Genomic DNA, 16,023 nt, shown 5'->3' on the forward strand with positions numbered 1-16,023 from the left:
TTCTAAAATGATTTCAAAACAAGGAGTAAAAAAAGTATGGATAAGCTAAGAATAGATAACAAAGTGAATGAATTAAGTAGAGGACTAAAATTTTCTAAGTGACAACATTTTCACAATGGAACCTCGGATATATAAATGTGAGAACTAAAAATACATTTCCTCCTCAATAGAAGGAAGATTAGTCATACAAGTGCATTAACAAACGACCTGCATGTGCCATTTTGTCCTTTCCAGTTCTATCTTCTGCTATGGATCTATGTACCTGTAATAAAATCAGAAGAAAAGCCCTAGTGCTTGAAAGAATTAGGGTTAAAATTTAACAGTAGGATTAACATCTTTCATGTAATACTTCGATAAAAGCCATTTGCAAAGAAATTTCTTGGCACGGTTACAAAGAGATAAATATGAAACGTGCTCTTCTTTGTAGAAGCCACAGAAGCTCCAAAAACAAAGAAATGACACTTTCAGAATCATTTGTTGCGTTGATGGTCCCTGCGAAGGCTCCCTCCACCCCGCAGGGACTACAGGGATGGTTCCTAACTCAGGCTGTTGAGGAGAATCACAGGTGCCTATTCAAAGTACAGACGCCTGAGTCCCACCCCTGGAGAATCTGATTCCGGAGAAGCTATAAAAGTTTCTGTGATCCTGATGTGCAGCTAGGGCTGAGAACCACTGGAACAGAATAACCTACAGCTTGGGCAAAGTCAGTCAAGTGAAAACAAAAGAGCTCCCTTTTAAGGATATAAATAGCTAATGTGTTCTGACACTTTAAAACAGTTTGGTCTCTCAAACGGTAGTTACTTTGTATATAATCCAATACTTTTAAATCTCTTTACTTCTAATTTATGTCCTTTCCATCCATTTTTATACATTATTATATTCTTCCTATTATCTATAGTAAACTGTACACTGACCACACTCTAAAACATTTTTCCAGATAGTTCTTTTTTTGCAATATTTTGTAAACATTTTCCTTTTCTTCATTGTACTTATTTTATATTTCTAATGTAGCACTTACCAGAGTTTGTTTCATGTTAAAATTATTTATCAACATGTTTGTCTTCCCCATTAGATTGTAAAATCCTTGAAGCAGTGAATATGGAGTGTGTTTTATCTAGGACCTCTGAATGTCTGAAAATCAAGTGTCACTCATTTTTCATAGTTTTAATTAACTTTCTGGAAGCATAACTAACTGCAGAAAGTTGCACATGTCTGAAGGGTACACCTTGATGAATTTTAGTAAAGTTCACACAGCTGTGTGACAGTTTCCAGGCTGAGAAACAGAGCAAGCCCAGCACGCCTGCGGTCTTTCATCCCCACTTCAGTCACTTCTATTCTCCCAACAAGGATAATCATTATCTTGACTTCCAATCACACACATTACCATTCCTGTTTTGAACTTTATATAGAGTCAAACACCAAACATTCTTCTGGGTTTTTAGCTGCCCATTATGCATGTGAGATCCATCCACGTTGTTATGTATACTGGTAGTGTTATGTATACTGGTATCATTACTGGTAGTGTTATGTATACTGGTATCATTTCTCAATGCTGTATAATATTTCATTCTGCTGATGGACATCTGGGTGGTTTCCGCCTTGGGGCTATTACAGATAATGCTGCTGTGAACTTTCGCATACATGTCTTTGTGTGGACATATGTTTTCATTTCAAGTGGGTAACTGCCTATGAGTGGACTTTCTGGGTCACATGGTAAGTGTTACGTTTAACTTTATAAAAAAAACTGCTAAAGTGTTTTCCCAAAGTGGTTGTACCATTTCACATTCCCACCAGTATGTATGCAAGGTTCCAGTTTCCCTTGCATTCTTGGTACTTGGTAATGTGTCTCTCTTGGATTACAGCTGTTCTAGTGGGTACGTAGTAGTACCTTCTCGTGGGTTTTCATTTCCATTTCCCTAAGGATTAATGGTATTGTGTATCTTTATCATGGTGCCACACTTTAAAAAAATTTCTAGCAGAGTGCCTCTACCCTTGTAATACTTAGTAGATATCTATCACATTAAATTAATGATGGGAAGGCACATAATTTTTCTATTATTAGATTACAGCAAATAATAGCTTTCTAAACACCAGATAATTTCCCATGTAATCTGAAGACGTGAAACTTAAGTAAATTCAGGAATAAATAAGGTTATAGAAAATGTTGCAAATGCTCAATTGTTTGTGAAAATTTTAAAGATGGTGGAGCACTTTTTATTTAGAAACTCTGAATCCCTGAAAATCAAGTGGAAAAACACAAATAATAAAAATGATTGCCCATCAATGGTAGATAACATTAGAGACTAAAAATTTGAATTGTGCTAGCATTTTCAAGCAGCTGTACACAGGGGCATTCGTTTTATATAACTCTGCTTACTGAATTCAGAAGAGCAACACGTAGGTATTGTCTGACTCACAAAGGGAGCAAGCTAGCTGTGGCCCTTGACCTTTCTGGGAAGAGGCTCTCCTGCCCTGTAACTCCTGAAATGGTAATGCAAGCCTTATTTATAGGTTGCATCTGCTTTCCTTCCTATGAGATGAACAAGTTGGTGGAAAAGTCAGTTCAAGTGAAGAATTTTTTAAACAAATGTCTTAAGCAGCAGCAGCAGCAGCAAGGATAAGCATTTATCCCTTGTCCCTTCTTATTTATTTTTATTTTGAAAACAGACAAAAATTTGATTATGTAGAAATGATTCCTATTATGTGACTTCCAAAAATGTCAAAAACAAGGGGCATATTTAGAACTAACATATATTTAACAGGAACCTGATCCACTGCTCTGGTTTTCAGTGGTGCTGTATTTGGTGGGAACCAACCCTTTGAGTAGAATGTTAGGTTCCCCTGACAATCCCCCTATTAAATTTTAAAATTAAAGATGAGGAAGAAAAAGAACCTTACAACTGTAACATTCGCTGAGAACCTAAAGTCCCTGGTTCAATGATTCTTTTTTATTCCAGCCTGCATAAATACATATATTACTTATCAAAGAATTATGTATCCTTTCCAAAATCCTGACATTACATTAGATTTCCTCACTTTATGAGAAGTGAATTCTGGGTTTAAATATGTTAGTTTGCAGAGATGGGAAAGTACATTAGTGTCTCTGTCATACATCTGCCTTGTCCAACTCCCTAAACTGAGTTTTTCAGACCACTGTAAAGACCGAATGTCAGTTTTAAGCTGGTCTCAGATTAAAAAAAAAAAAAAACTGTCTGAAGCTGGGCATGGTGGTTCATGCCTGTAATCCCTGTACTTTGGGGGGTCAAGGCAGGCAGATTGCTTGAGGCCTGGAGTTCAAGACCAGCCTGGGCAACATGGCAAAACTTCATCTCTACAAAAAATAAAAAAAAATAAGCTGGGTGTGGTGATGTGCACCTGTGGTCCCAACTATTGGGGAGGCTGAGGCGGGAGGACTGCTTGGGCCTGGGAGGTGGAGGCTGCATTGAGCCAAGATCACATCACTACACTCCAGCCTGGGAGAAAGAGCGAGACCTTGTCTTAAGAAAAAAAAAAAAAAATTGTCTAACCTACCATGTATCAGAGTAGGATGTGATTTCAGTGAACACCACTTAAACACACCAAGGTTGGTGAAAACATACATGTTGTCAGGCTGACCAATAAACATTGTAAAAGTATTTTGATAGTGAAGCAAAGGAAAACAGAGGAAAAGGGAAGAACATGGGGGATAATGGCAGAGTGAATAGATTATCTTTTCTTTCATTCGACAAATACAAATTGAGTACCCACTATGTGTCAGGCAAATGTTTCAGTGGTTGGGGATAAAAAGATCAAATTCCTGGTCTTGTGGAGCTTGTATTCTGGATACAAATAAATAAATAGACAATATAATTTTTCAGATGGCAATAATTCTTTGGAGAAAAATAAAGCAGAGACCAGGATGAGAGTGTTGCAGTTTTAATGAAGTCTGCTAGGGAAGGCCTCACAAAGAAAGTGACATCTGACAAAAACCTGAAACGGTGGGGGAGTAAGCCATAAAGATATCTATGGGAAAGGCTTTCCATGCAGAGAAAACCTAGTGCCAAGCCATGAGGTAGGAAGACTGCTGGTTTGTTCCAAAACGATGGAGTGCCGTTGAGATGAGAAACAGGGAGTTAATGGAAAAGAGGGTGGAAAGATAACCTTGTAGGCCATTTTTAACAATATTGGCTTTCACTCTAAATAAAATGGGAAGCGACTGAAATATTTGGGGCACAGGAGTGATATAATTTAAGTTAAACTTTCAACGAATTGCTCCAGCTTCTGGGTTGAGAACAGACTGTAAGGAGGTAAGAACAGAAGCAGGAAGACCAATAAGGAGGCCATTGCAATTATCCAAGCAAGAAGTGATAATGGATTGGCCTAGGGCTGCATAATAGAGATGGAGAGAAGGGGTTGAATTTTGAATCAATTTTAAAGATAGGACCAACAGCATATGCTCATAGATTGAATGTGGAGTGAGAAAAAGAGGACTCAAGGATGTAAAAAGAAAAAAAAAATTTCTTGGCTCTTAGATTTTGAAGAAATTTCTTACATGGAATTTTACATAGTTGCTCTTTGTGTCCTTGTGTGTCTAAGTGTCCTTGGATTAGTAGGAATACACTGATTTCTTCTACTGCATATAAACTCCACTGAAGGGGCAAAGACCACTCTTATTAATCTTTGCGTCATCATTGACTAGCTGAGTCTTTCTTATTATTCAATATACATTTGTTTAAATAGAGATACTCTTCAACTTACGATGGGGTTATGTCCCAATAAACCCATCGTAAGTTGAAAATATCGTAAGTTGAAAGTGCATTTAATATACCCAACCTACAGAACATCATAACTTAGCCTAGCCCACCTTAAATGTGCTCAGACATTTACATCAACCTACAGTTGGGCAAAATCATCTAACACAAAGCCCATTTTATAATAAAGTTATTGAATATCTCATATAATTTATTGAATACTATACTGAAAGGAAAAAACAAAATGGCTGTATGAGAACTCTAAGTACCGTCTCTACTGAATGTGTATTGCTTTCACACCATCATAAAATTGAAAAATCATAACTCAAACCAATATAAGCTAGGGGCTGTCTATGTGTACATATTAGTTATCACAATTATAAGCACTTAGGGGAAAAATCAGAAAGGGGTCTTGTTTAAAGAGTTCACACTTATTCTTTTATTCTAAAAATATTTATTGGGTAGCTACAAGTATGTCAATCACTGTGATGATTGTGTCACTGAGATGTCTTTGCTTGGGGGAGATTACAGGTAATACATATTTTTCCTTACATGTTTGTGTATTTAAAATTTTTCAACATTATGCAAGTTTTATTTTTACAAAGTAAAAAGAAAAACATTTTTAAAAGGCTTCTACTGAATAGATCACTTAATTTTCCCAGAGTAAAACTAAGAACTTGACATTTCTTACAGTGAGTTTTCTTTCTAATCCAGTGCTCCCCAAGGCAAACAAAGCTATTTACTGGTGCCAAAATCCAACACCTAAAATCATGTAAAATTATGTGGAAAAAAAAGCATAAAGCTACTTACAAACTAAAACTAAACATGGAAAATGTAGCACAACTGTTTCTCCCTAACTGCAACCAGTACAGTTGTAACTCAGAGGCTGTTGTCTCGAGTGTGGATTAGTGTAGATATTTGCAATGATTTTTGCTATGGGCATTTCTGCCATAAGAAAGGCAAAGGAAACAAAAACATGAAATTCAAAACATTTCCAGTTTTGATAGTTTAGTAGAGAACTAGATTAGAATACAGCAAATAATACATTTTCTATATTCTGTTTTCGATATTCTCTATTATCTTCCTATCAATGGCCTCTTCCATTCCCAGTTTGCTGTCTAATATACCTGTCTATCTCTCAAGTCCAGCAATTATTTCAATTCAAAAATCCAGCAATGGGACTTGTGGGTATCATTGTCAGGGTTAGGAACTAATGAAAAAGTAGGGGACACAATCAAAGGAATGGGAGGTAGAAAAAGAAAGCACAAGAGGAAGTAACAAAGCAGGGAGGGAAAGGAAAGACATTGAGAGAAAACAGTTGAGGTGCATAGAATAAACAGGATGGATGCTACAGAAGGGAGAGGCCTGGTTCTGGATCTGCTCATCTGGGAGCTTAAACCATGCACAAAAGCACACTGCTCACATGTGCACACACATATACATACACAAATATACACACACATTTATCCCTAGGCCCTAACCCACAGGTAGATTCAGCATGAAGCTAATGAAGGTTGAGCTTCAGGGTTTATCACTTACATGGACCTATACATTAGAAGGGCCTAGAAGTGTGTTCACATGGTAATATGTTTTGAAAAGTCTGTAAAAACAAGATACTGTTGTATTCTTTTTCTTAATGAGAGCTTACATATTATATAATCCTCAGGCACTACAAAATCTTGAATCTGTCCCTGACCCAAAACCAACAATATTCTGATTCCAGTGGGTTTGGGGATAAATGCTGTCTTCTTTTATTTTTATTTTTTCTTAAATGTCACCAAGTGATTTTGATACATAGCTAGGTTTGGAAATCACTGATGAAGGACTACAGACTGATCACTTTAATGAGTCTCTGACACCTAGGTGGTATTTCTTTCTGGAGTTTTGCCACCATTGATTGCGACATAAACCATATAACACTATGCAGTTTGGAAAAAGCTGACAATTGGCAACATTCACTTCCACATTGCAGTGATGAATCACATAACCCTCTGTGCCGAGTAATTAACTATCCATTTGTATGTACTGGCTGTAGCGATATAGTTCTTTCCAACGAGGAAGGAAGGGAATTTGGACATAACATTAACAGTTGTTAATACCAAGCAAATAGAGTAAATTAGATTTATTAAAAAGAGTATGTGTGTGGATTTTTCCCTAGGAGTTGATATAATTTGCCTAGCTTTCTAATTATAGCTGGGACAGAAAATGGCTGAACCCAAAGACCTCTCACGGTATCTAATAAACTTTTACTTACAGGGAGAACATTTCTTGGGTTGAAGAATGACAAATAATTTACTAAGCTTTTCCTGAAAGATAGCTAAAGGTGTTTCACCTATATCCAGCTGATGAATTAGCTTTAGCTAATAATCAGTGTCATGAGACAGGGAAGAAGCAGCCTGTAATTACTTTGAAAGGAATGAAGGAACAGATCTGATAAAGAAACTAAATCAGCTAATTCCTCTAGTGGCATACTGAGTGGGAGAGAAGCTTACTCTACTGCAAGTTTTAAAGTGAGGCAAAGATGGGGGACATTGGTGGTTTTTACCTGCCTGACATCAATTCTCATTTTCTCACAACAAACCCTCAATTTTCCTTTCCATAGGATGCAGTTTGGGGCATATGATGCAAGATTCCCTGCCTTCTTCAGGCCGGGGGTAGGCATGTGTTCCAAACCTGACTAACCATTCTCAGTTGCAAATAATCTGAATCCTGCCTGCAATGACTTAAGAAGAAAACCAGCTGGAGCTGATCCATCCTGGGGGACATTATATATAAATCTCACTCTTATATATAATTATACATGTGTGAGATTTATACATAAATCTCATTCATATATATAATTACACATGCTTTTAAAAATGTATTTGTTTTTACATAAATTTAATCAAAATAAAGAGACTGAATTGCAACTACAAGAATCAGAATTTCAGCTATTTCTTTACCATAAAATATAATAATTTTTAAAAGAATTTACATCAATTAAGACAAAATTTTATGAAACCTTTAATAATTTGGAGTCATTTAAAAAATTCTGCACTTTAAATTCGACAGAATCTCTTAGGAATCAGTTCTAGGAAAGATGAGAAAACTGGCAGGCACTTCTCCCTTTTCCCTCTTCCTCCTTTTATTTTTGTTAGCAATATTATTATTTTTATATTATCAGGTTTTAATGTTTCTGTCTTTTGTAACCACAATTCTCATGGTTGTTTTCCTCTGGTTCTACACTTAGCATACTTTTATCCACAATTTTTTTTAAGTTCTTGAGATCTTTATTGTGATTAATCTCTGGTGGCTAGATACTACCTTTAAGAATTTTTTTTTAAAGAAAGATTCATCATATATTCCCTAAGTTCTTGTATGCTTGAGGAAGACTGGTACCCTCATGCCTGGGAAGGAACAACATGGCTAAATAGTAAATTTTGGGATCATCTTAATTTTACCTTCGAGGCTTTATAGATAGGTGCATCAGTTTGCTGCAAAGAAGTCTAAGTCCAACATGATTTCTTACCCTTCTTATGTATCTAGCTTTTAATGTCTGAAGCTGTATTCTTCCTTTGTATCTTAGGTCAATACCTTTATCAGGACATGTTTTCATTGTTCTGTAGCAATTTATTTAACTGGAACTTCACAAGCTCTTTTAATTTTTATAGATTCAAAACCCTTTAGACACAAGATCCACAAGCATCACTCCTGTTCTGTTGGTCTCACTTCACTCCCCATCCCCGCTTTTCTGCAAATGATGCTCTCAAATAAAATGCAAGTTAATAGGTACTGTAAATGATCCTATGTTTGTTCCTTTCAGATTGTTTCTTCTTTGATTGACCGGGGTTGGTTATCTGTTGGGAATATGGGGAAGTGATTAATGAGCTAGAGCTGTCTGTGTGTCCAGTGTTGTTACCAAAAACCTATTATTTCCTTTATGCAGGCACACATTTCCTCCCAGGTTTCTATGTTCAAGAGGTTACATGGTATTAATAACAATGTTTTAAGTCGTTTTTGTGTTGAATTCTGGCACTTTCTCTCTGTCATCCTCTTTTGCCCCCTTCACTTCTGGCAATCTCCTCCATTTGGAGGCAAGGTGACAGACAATGTAGATGGCTCATCAACATGGTCTGTCCATCGGATCCCTCTTCCCTGACATTTTTGGGGTGTGAAACTGGGACTCTTTAAAGATATTCTCACCTCTTCAGGGACTGGTATACTACTGGAGAGTCATGACTGTAAAAAAGAATTGCTGGATGTGCCTTTCTGGATGGGGATACTCACTTGTATGTTAACCAGAAGTATCCCGCATCATTATTTTGTTGAAGAATTATGAAGTTAAAGAGAGTCAGTGATGTTGAGAAATTATGCAATGAACTATTAAACTTTAGGCTAATTTGACTAATATTTGTTGTATGATTACTTCATGCAAAATAATAAAGGAGATTAAAAAAAAGATGAGTAAAAGAAAGTCCTTGTCTTCACTTTCAGTGTGGCAGGAGAATAAATAAAATAGAAGATACTTATATTATTATGACTGTGCAAATACTGTTCACTGCTGAGCCAACTAGAAGGTGAGTATTGTAAGCATCCACTTAAAATACTGTGTGACACTACTCATCTCCACGTGAGCAGTACATCTCTCAGTAAATTGCACATCATAGTAAAAAGTGATCTCTTGCAGTTCTTGTCTATTTTTTTATCATGTTTAATGCAATACTGCAAACCAGGAATAACATCATGGGACATATACAACATGCCACTAGTGTTGCTGAAAATGCTCCCAAGAAGCAGAGAAAAGCCATGACATTACAAGAAAAAGTTGAATTGCTTGATACATACTATAGACTGAGGTCTGCAGCTGCAGTTGCCTGCCATACCAGAATAAATGAATCCAACGTAAAGACCATTGAAAATAAGAAAAGAGAATTTGTGAAGCTGTCATTGCAGCTAGGCCAGCAGGCATGAAAATTTGGCATTTTTTTGTGAAATACTACACATTTTTATCTCGTACTGAAAATATAGCTTTTATGTGGGTACAGGATTACTTTAAGAAAGGCATACCTATAGACTTTAGTATAATTTAAGAAAAAAATAAAGTCATTACAGTAAATGACAAATTAAAGCAAAAGAAAGATGAAGGATCTAAATATGGTGAATTTAATGCCAGCAAAAGATGGTTTGATAATTTTAGAAAGTGGTTTGGCCTAAAAAAATACCAAGATAATAGGAAAAGCAGCTTCTGTCAACCAAGAGGCGGCAGTTCCCAGATGTCATTAAGAAAATCATACCAGAGAAAGGATATCTGTCTGAACAGATTTTTAATGTAGATGAAAGTGCCCTATTTTGGAAAAAATGCCACAAAAAATTTTATTAGTAAGGAAAAGAAGCAAGCACTAAGATTTAAGGCAGGAAGAGATAGGCTAACTCTGTTTTGTGCAAATGTAGTTGAATTCATGATCAAGATTGCCCTTATCTATAAAGCTGCTAACCCATGAGCCTTGAAAGGAAAAGATGAATACCAGCTGCCAGTCTTTTGGTTGTACAGCAAGAAAGCCTGGATAATGACAACCCTTTTTCTGGACTGGATCCTTGGATGCTTTGTCCCTGAAGTCGAGAAGCACCTTGCCAGGAAGAAACTGCCTTTTAAAGTTCTTTTGATATTGGACAATGCCCCCGGCCACCCAGAACTCCATGAGTTTAACACCAAAGGCATCAAAATGTCTACTTGCCTCCAAATGCAATGTCTCTAATTCAACCTCTAGATCAGGAAATTGCAAGGACCTTTAAGGTTCATTACACATGGTACTTTTTGAAAAGAATTATCAATGCTGTGAAAGAGAACCCAGATACAACATGTAACAGTCTGGAAGCATGACACCATTGAAGATGCCATTCTTATTATTAAAAAAAAAAGCTGTGAAAACAATCACTGCTGGAGAAAACTGTCCAGATGTGCATGACTTCACAGGATTTATGACAGGGCCAATCAAGAAAATCATGAATGAGATTGTGGATATGATAAAAAAAAGAAAGAAAGAAAGAAAAAGAAAGTGAGGGGTAGAGGATTTCAAGATGAGGATCTGATCCTGGGAAAATTCAAGAACTAATAGACACTACACCAGAGCAATTAACAGAAATGAAGATAAGTAGTACTTCTGAACCAATGCCAGATGATGAGGATGAAGATGTAGAAGAAGCTGTAAAGGAAACAAATAGACATTAGACAATCTGGCAGAAGGGTTCCCGTTACTCAAGATGGTTTTGGACTTTTTTTTCTTTTTTAATGACTTGGACCCTTCTATGAAGTGGGCACTGAAACTAAAGCAAATGGTGGAAGAAGAATTGGTACCATAAACACTTTTAGTGAAAAAGGAAAACAGACAAAAATTATGCTGTATTTCTGTAAAGTTACACTGAGTGTAGCTGCCTCTCCTGCCTCCTACCTGTACTCCACCTCTTCCTCCTCTGCCACCGCTGAGACAGAAAGACCAGCCCCTCCTTGTAAGCCTACTCAATGTGAAGATGATTAGAATGATGACCTTTATGATGATTCATTTCCACTTAATGAATAATAAATATATTTTCTCTTCCTTATGATTTTGTTATTAACATTTTTTATTATTATATTTTACAGGTTTGTTACATAGGTATACATGTGCCATGGTGGTTTGCTGCACCCATCAACCCGTCATCTACATTAGGTATTTCTCCTAATGCTACCCCTACCCTAGCCTCCACCTCGCAACAGGCCCCGGTGTGTGATGTTCCCCTCCCTGTTTCCATGTGTTCTCATTGTTCAACTCCCACTTACGAGTGAGAACATGTGGTGTTTGCTTTTCTGTTCCTGTGATAGTTTGCTGAGAATGATGGTTTCCAACTTCATCCATGTCCCTGCAAAGGACATGAACTCATCCTTTTTTATGGCTGCATAGTATTCCATGGTGTGTATGTGCCACATTTCTTTATCCAGTCTATCATTGATGGGCATTTGGGTTCCAAGTCTTTGCTATCGTGAACAGTGCTGCAATAAACACACATGTGCATGTGTCTTTATAATAGAATGATTTATATTCCTTTGGGTATATACCCAGTAATGGGACTGCTGGGTCAAGTGGTATTTCTGGTTCTAGATCTTTGAGGAATTGCCATACTGACTTCCACAATGGTTGAACTAGTTTACACTCCCACCAACAGTGTAAAAGTGTTCCTATTTCTCCACATCCTCTCCAGCATCTGCTGTTTCCTCACTTTTTAATGATCGCCATTCTAACTGGCATGAGATGGTATCTCATTGTGGTTTTGATTTGCATTTCTCTAATGACTTTTCTCTATTTACTTCATTGTAATAACACAGTGTACAATACATATAACATAAAAATATGTGTTAACTGGCTGTTTATGTTATCGGTAAGCATTCTGATCAACAGTAGGCCATCAGTAGTTAACTTGGGGGGAATCAAAGAGTTGTAAGGGCTGGGCTCACACCTGTAATCCCAGCACTCCAGGAGGCCGAGGCGAGAGGGACAGCCTGAGGCCAGGAGTTGGAGACCAGCCTGCACAAATAGTGAGACCCTCCCTGTCTCTACAAAACTCTAAAAGGTGTGGTGGCAGGCAAATGTAGTCCCAGCTACTTGGGAAGGCTGGTGTGGGAGGATCACCTGAGCCCAGGAGTTCAAGGCTGCAGTGAGTTATGATTGCTGCACTGCACTCCAGTCCTCTTAAAAGAAGATTTTTGACTACATGGGAGGTTGGTGCCCCTACACATTGTTCAAAGGTCACTGTACTTAAATTTAGGTTATTCCATACGAATGAATGGATGATTTTCTAAACGTAAGTTGTATACATCTAGATGTAGTTTATCAACTGGAGAACTGTATTTACCATTGAGTAAAATAATATTTAAAATTAAATCCTGAGGAGGGGGAGTGAGGGTTGAAAAATTACCTGTTGGGTCTAATATTCACTATTCAGGTGATGGGTACACTAAAAGCCCATACTTCACCACCCAACACATGCATTTTAAGAAATCTGTACTGTACCCCCTAAATATTAAAAAAAAGTAAATTTTGGACACTTGAAACTTTTCCAAATAGTCTTAAGAAATAGTTTCTATAATTTGAATCTTTCCTTTATAACATATTTGAAACATTTTTTTCTGATGTAACCAGCACCTTACATATACTAAATATTTTTATTTCAAGATATATGAAAACAAACAAGTAAACACCTGATATTTTTTGTAAAAGAGTATTTTCAGTAAGGATTGCTTTTGCTAAAATAAGTTTATTAACAAGACTTGATTCAGTTGGTCTTTTAGTAAGGTTAATTCCACTTGGTTTAATTGAAGCAAATCTTGATGAAATAGTATTATGCTTCCATTTACTTCTATCATCTACCCACAATATATGTAATAGTCATTACATTCAGCCAACTATTTTTCAGGTCAAGAGAGATGTCTTCAAGAAAACAGACTATGATTGACAGTTCTCCCAAATCAGTAATATCATAAATATTTATATATACAGTTATAAACAAACTATTAGTTTAAGAAATGCAATTTATCCTTGGTGATAATAGCTTTGAAGGTTAAAAGGCAGAATTTAACATTTTAGTTCTCTAAAATTTTATGCTTTCAACAACAAACTGTTCTAACTAAAGAATATCAGACAATGTAGTTCTCTCTCTACTGATGATTACATTTTTTTTAGATATGCTTACAGCATGTAGTAACTACTATGTGCTTAAAAATTATTTGTGTGCATTAAATGCATTACTTGGCAGAACTCTTCAGACAACAAGTAATGAAAGATTTCAAATAAAATTCCATTCCCAAAAGCTTCTACTTAAGTAGTTTGAATTTATTGAAGCTCCTAATACAGTAAAAGCTACTGAATTTTAGGTGACAATCTCTTTTTAAAGCGAACCCTATAAAAGCAGCAAGTTGCATCCACAGAGGAGAACTAACAAAGTGCAATGTACTTAATTTCTTGAACAGATTTTATTAGATGCTAAATATAGTAAGCCTCTCCAGAGACAGTATTACATTTCAGGGGATTAGAGGATTTGTAAAACCACTATCTGCTCATAATGGAGGGCTTATCAACTGAAAAATATTTTTAATGATTTTACTGAGTATATCATCACATCCATGAACATAAGCTGCATTTAAGACTGCAATGAAGCATGATCTAGTGTTTTGATCGCTTTTATAAGAGTTACATAATATTTGTAACGATTCTTCAGTATACTATAAGTTTTCTTAACCTGGATAAAGCACTGTTTCATTTATTTGGTATTGTGGAAAAGAAAGAGTTCCATAAAGTGAAATAAACACATAGCACAATCTTACTACTTTACAGTGGGTTACTGCATGTGAAATTGACACTTTTGTGGGTCAAAAATTGTTAAATACGGACAATTTCAAATGGCTCAGCTTATACACCAAAGGTTTCTCATTTTATTAATAACTACTTTGGGTAGAAATAGTTCTGGAAATTTTTACTTTCTTGATTATCTTTTAAAATAGCCTTTATTAGATCTAGGCAAACTTTTACTTAATGATAATGATTTCACTCTGCTGTAGTAAGAAGCTGTGCTCAGAACTACTGAAGAGATCTTTACTAAACCCCAATGCCTAACGGGCCCATGTCGGTAAAGGCAACAGGTGAAGGTGCTTTAATACATTATTTTGACAGGGACACACTGTGTTTGCACATAACACACAGAAATATACTTCTCCTCCATAAAGACACACACTTGCTCCCTTTCTGTATCTGCCACTCATTCCTTTAGGCCTGCCTTCCTATTGCTCGCTTTTGATGGTGACTCAGATGTAATAAGTACATTGTTCGGTTTCTTTTCAGCCAGAGTATTTTCAAAAACACACAAAGATAAATGGCAACCAACACTGGGCCTCCGAGTTGGGGAGATAATGGGGAAAGGTAGGCACTGGGAATACTGAAATGCCCTCCGTGAAAGTGGGGGCTGTGGTAAACTGGAACCACATACAGTGCAGTCAGTTTAAATTCCCAAGAACGAATACCTTTTAGGAATGTAGCTGCAGTGTCGCTAGATCTTCAGTTCTTCAAGAGAGACTTGAAATAGACTTTTAAAAATGTGAATTCCCTGATATTTAACTGCTAGCAACCAAAACAAGACAAAAGAAAAACACCGTGTAGAGGAACGTCGTGAGAGCTAAACGAAACCAGTTTGTGAGCTGAATATGGCCCATGGAGTTTGGAATCTCTGTTCTAATTGTTTCCGTACTATGCTGTGGTTTTTTAGTTTTTCTGTGTATTTCTCTCTCTTCCCTTGTTTTCATAGCTGTTTTTCAGTGGTTCCAAAGTTAGCTGGATACTTTGAGAAATCAGATCATCACACTTGTCACAACAGTATATAAAGTTGGAATTAATAGGCTTATATGGGAGGAAAGGACAAGAGATTTCTCTGAAATGATTTAATTTATTGATACATTAAATCAATACATTAATTTATCCAATACATCATCACAGCAGGTTTTTAAAGAAATATTTATTACTGACAATCTACTAATGCAGCTCAGAGTATCAGAGACACAGGTAAGAAAGAGCAGTTGCCATGTGTTATTATCCTACCACAGCATTCCTTTATTAGGGTAGGAGTTGCGGCGGTCAAAATTGTTAACACTGCAAGATTTCAAACAGGTAAATTGGGATTATCCCTCAGACCTAAGCAAAGCATGGGTATCTCAGAGGCTGTTCTCCTCCTTCCGTTAAGTAAAGCAGCTACCTGAAGATGATGTACTCTTGGAGACCATCTAAAAATATCTTTTAGTACTTTCTTCCCATCTGCCTTTATTTATTTTTTAAAAGTTCTTATTATGGAAATTTAAAAACAAAAGTACAAGAGATTTTATGCATGCACTTTGTGGTATCTATTTTAATTGCACAAAGTGTTTTTTTTTAATAACTTGCAGGCTTTTGGTTTGTGTTCTAGTTGAAGTTGGTTGATAATTGATCTCCAGACAACTGAAATTTTACTGTAGTTTGTATAATAAAAATCATCATTCACTACACCGACCGAATAAAAAGTGAAGAGAATAGAAATTTTGTGTTTTGTCTCAGTTAGTCATTTATAAGACTGAAGAACTTTCCTGTGTATTCATCGACCTCTATATGATCAAAATGAAAACTAATAAATCATTTAGATTTTGTCTTTGTAACTGTAACCTGACTTGTAATCTAAGCTTACAAAAACAACAAAAAGACTTCGGCAACATAACTCTGGAAAATATTTGATATTTTACAGACCTTACAACAGTGAGACATGT

The 16,023-nt window shown here is 36.3% G+C and overlaps 1 protein-coding gene across 1 annotated transcript in view; it reads right to left on the reverse strand.

The window, feature by feature from the left end:
- Positions 1–16,023, reverse strand: part of FBXL17 (F-box and leucine rich repeat protein 17) — a 525,355-nt gene that overhangs the window by 28,144 nt on the left and 481,188 nt on the right. The gene's annotated exons all lie outside the window — the stretch shown is intronic.

The sequence above is a fragment of the Pan paniscus genome, chromosome 4, assembly GCF_029289425.2.
Source record: "Pan paniscus chromosome 4, NHGRI_mPanPan1-v2.0_pri, whole genome shotgun sequence".
Lineage (NCBI taxonomy): Eukaryota > Metazoa > Chordata > Mammalia > Primates > Hominidae > Pan > Pan paniscus.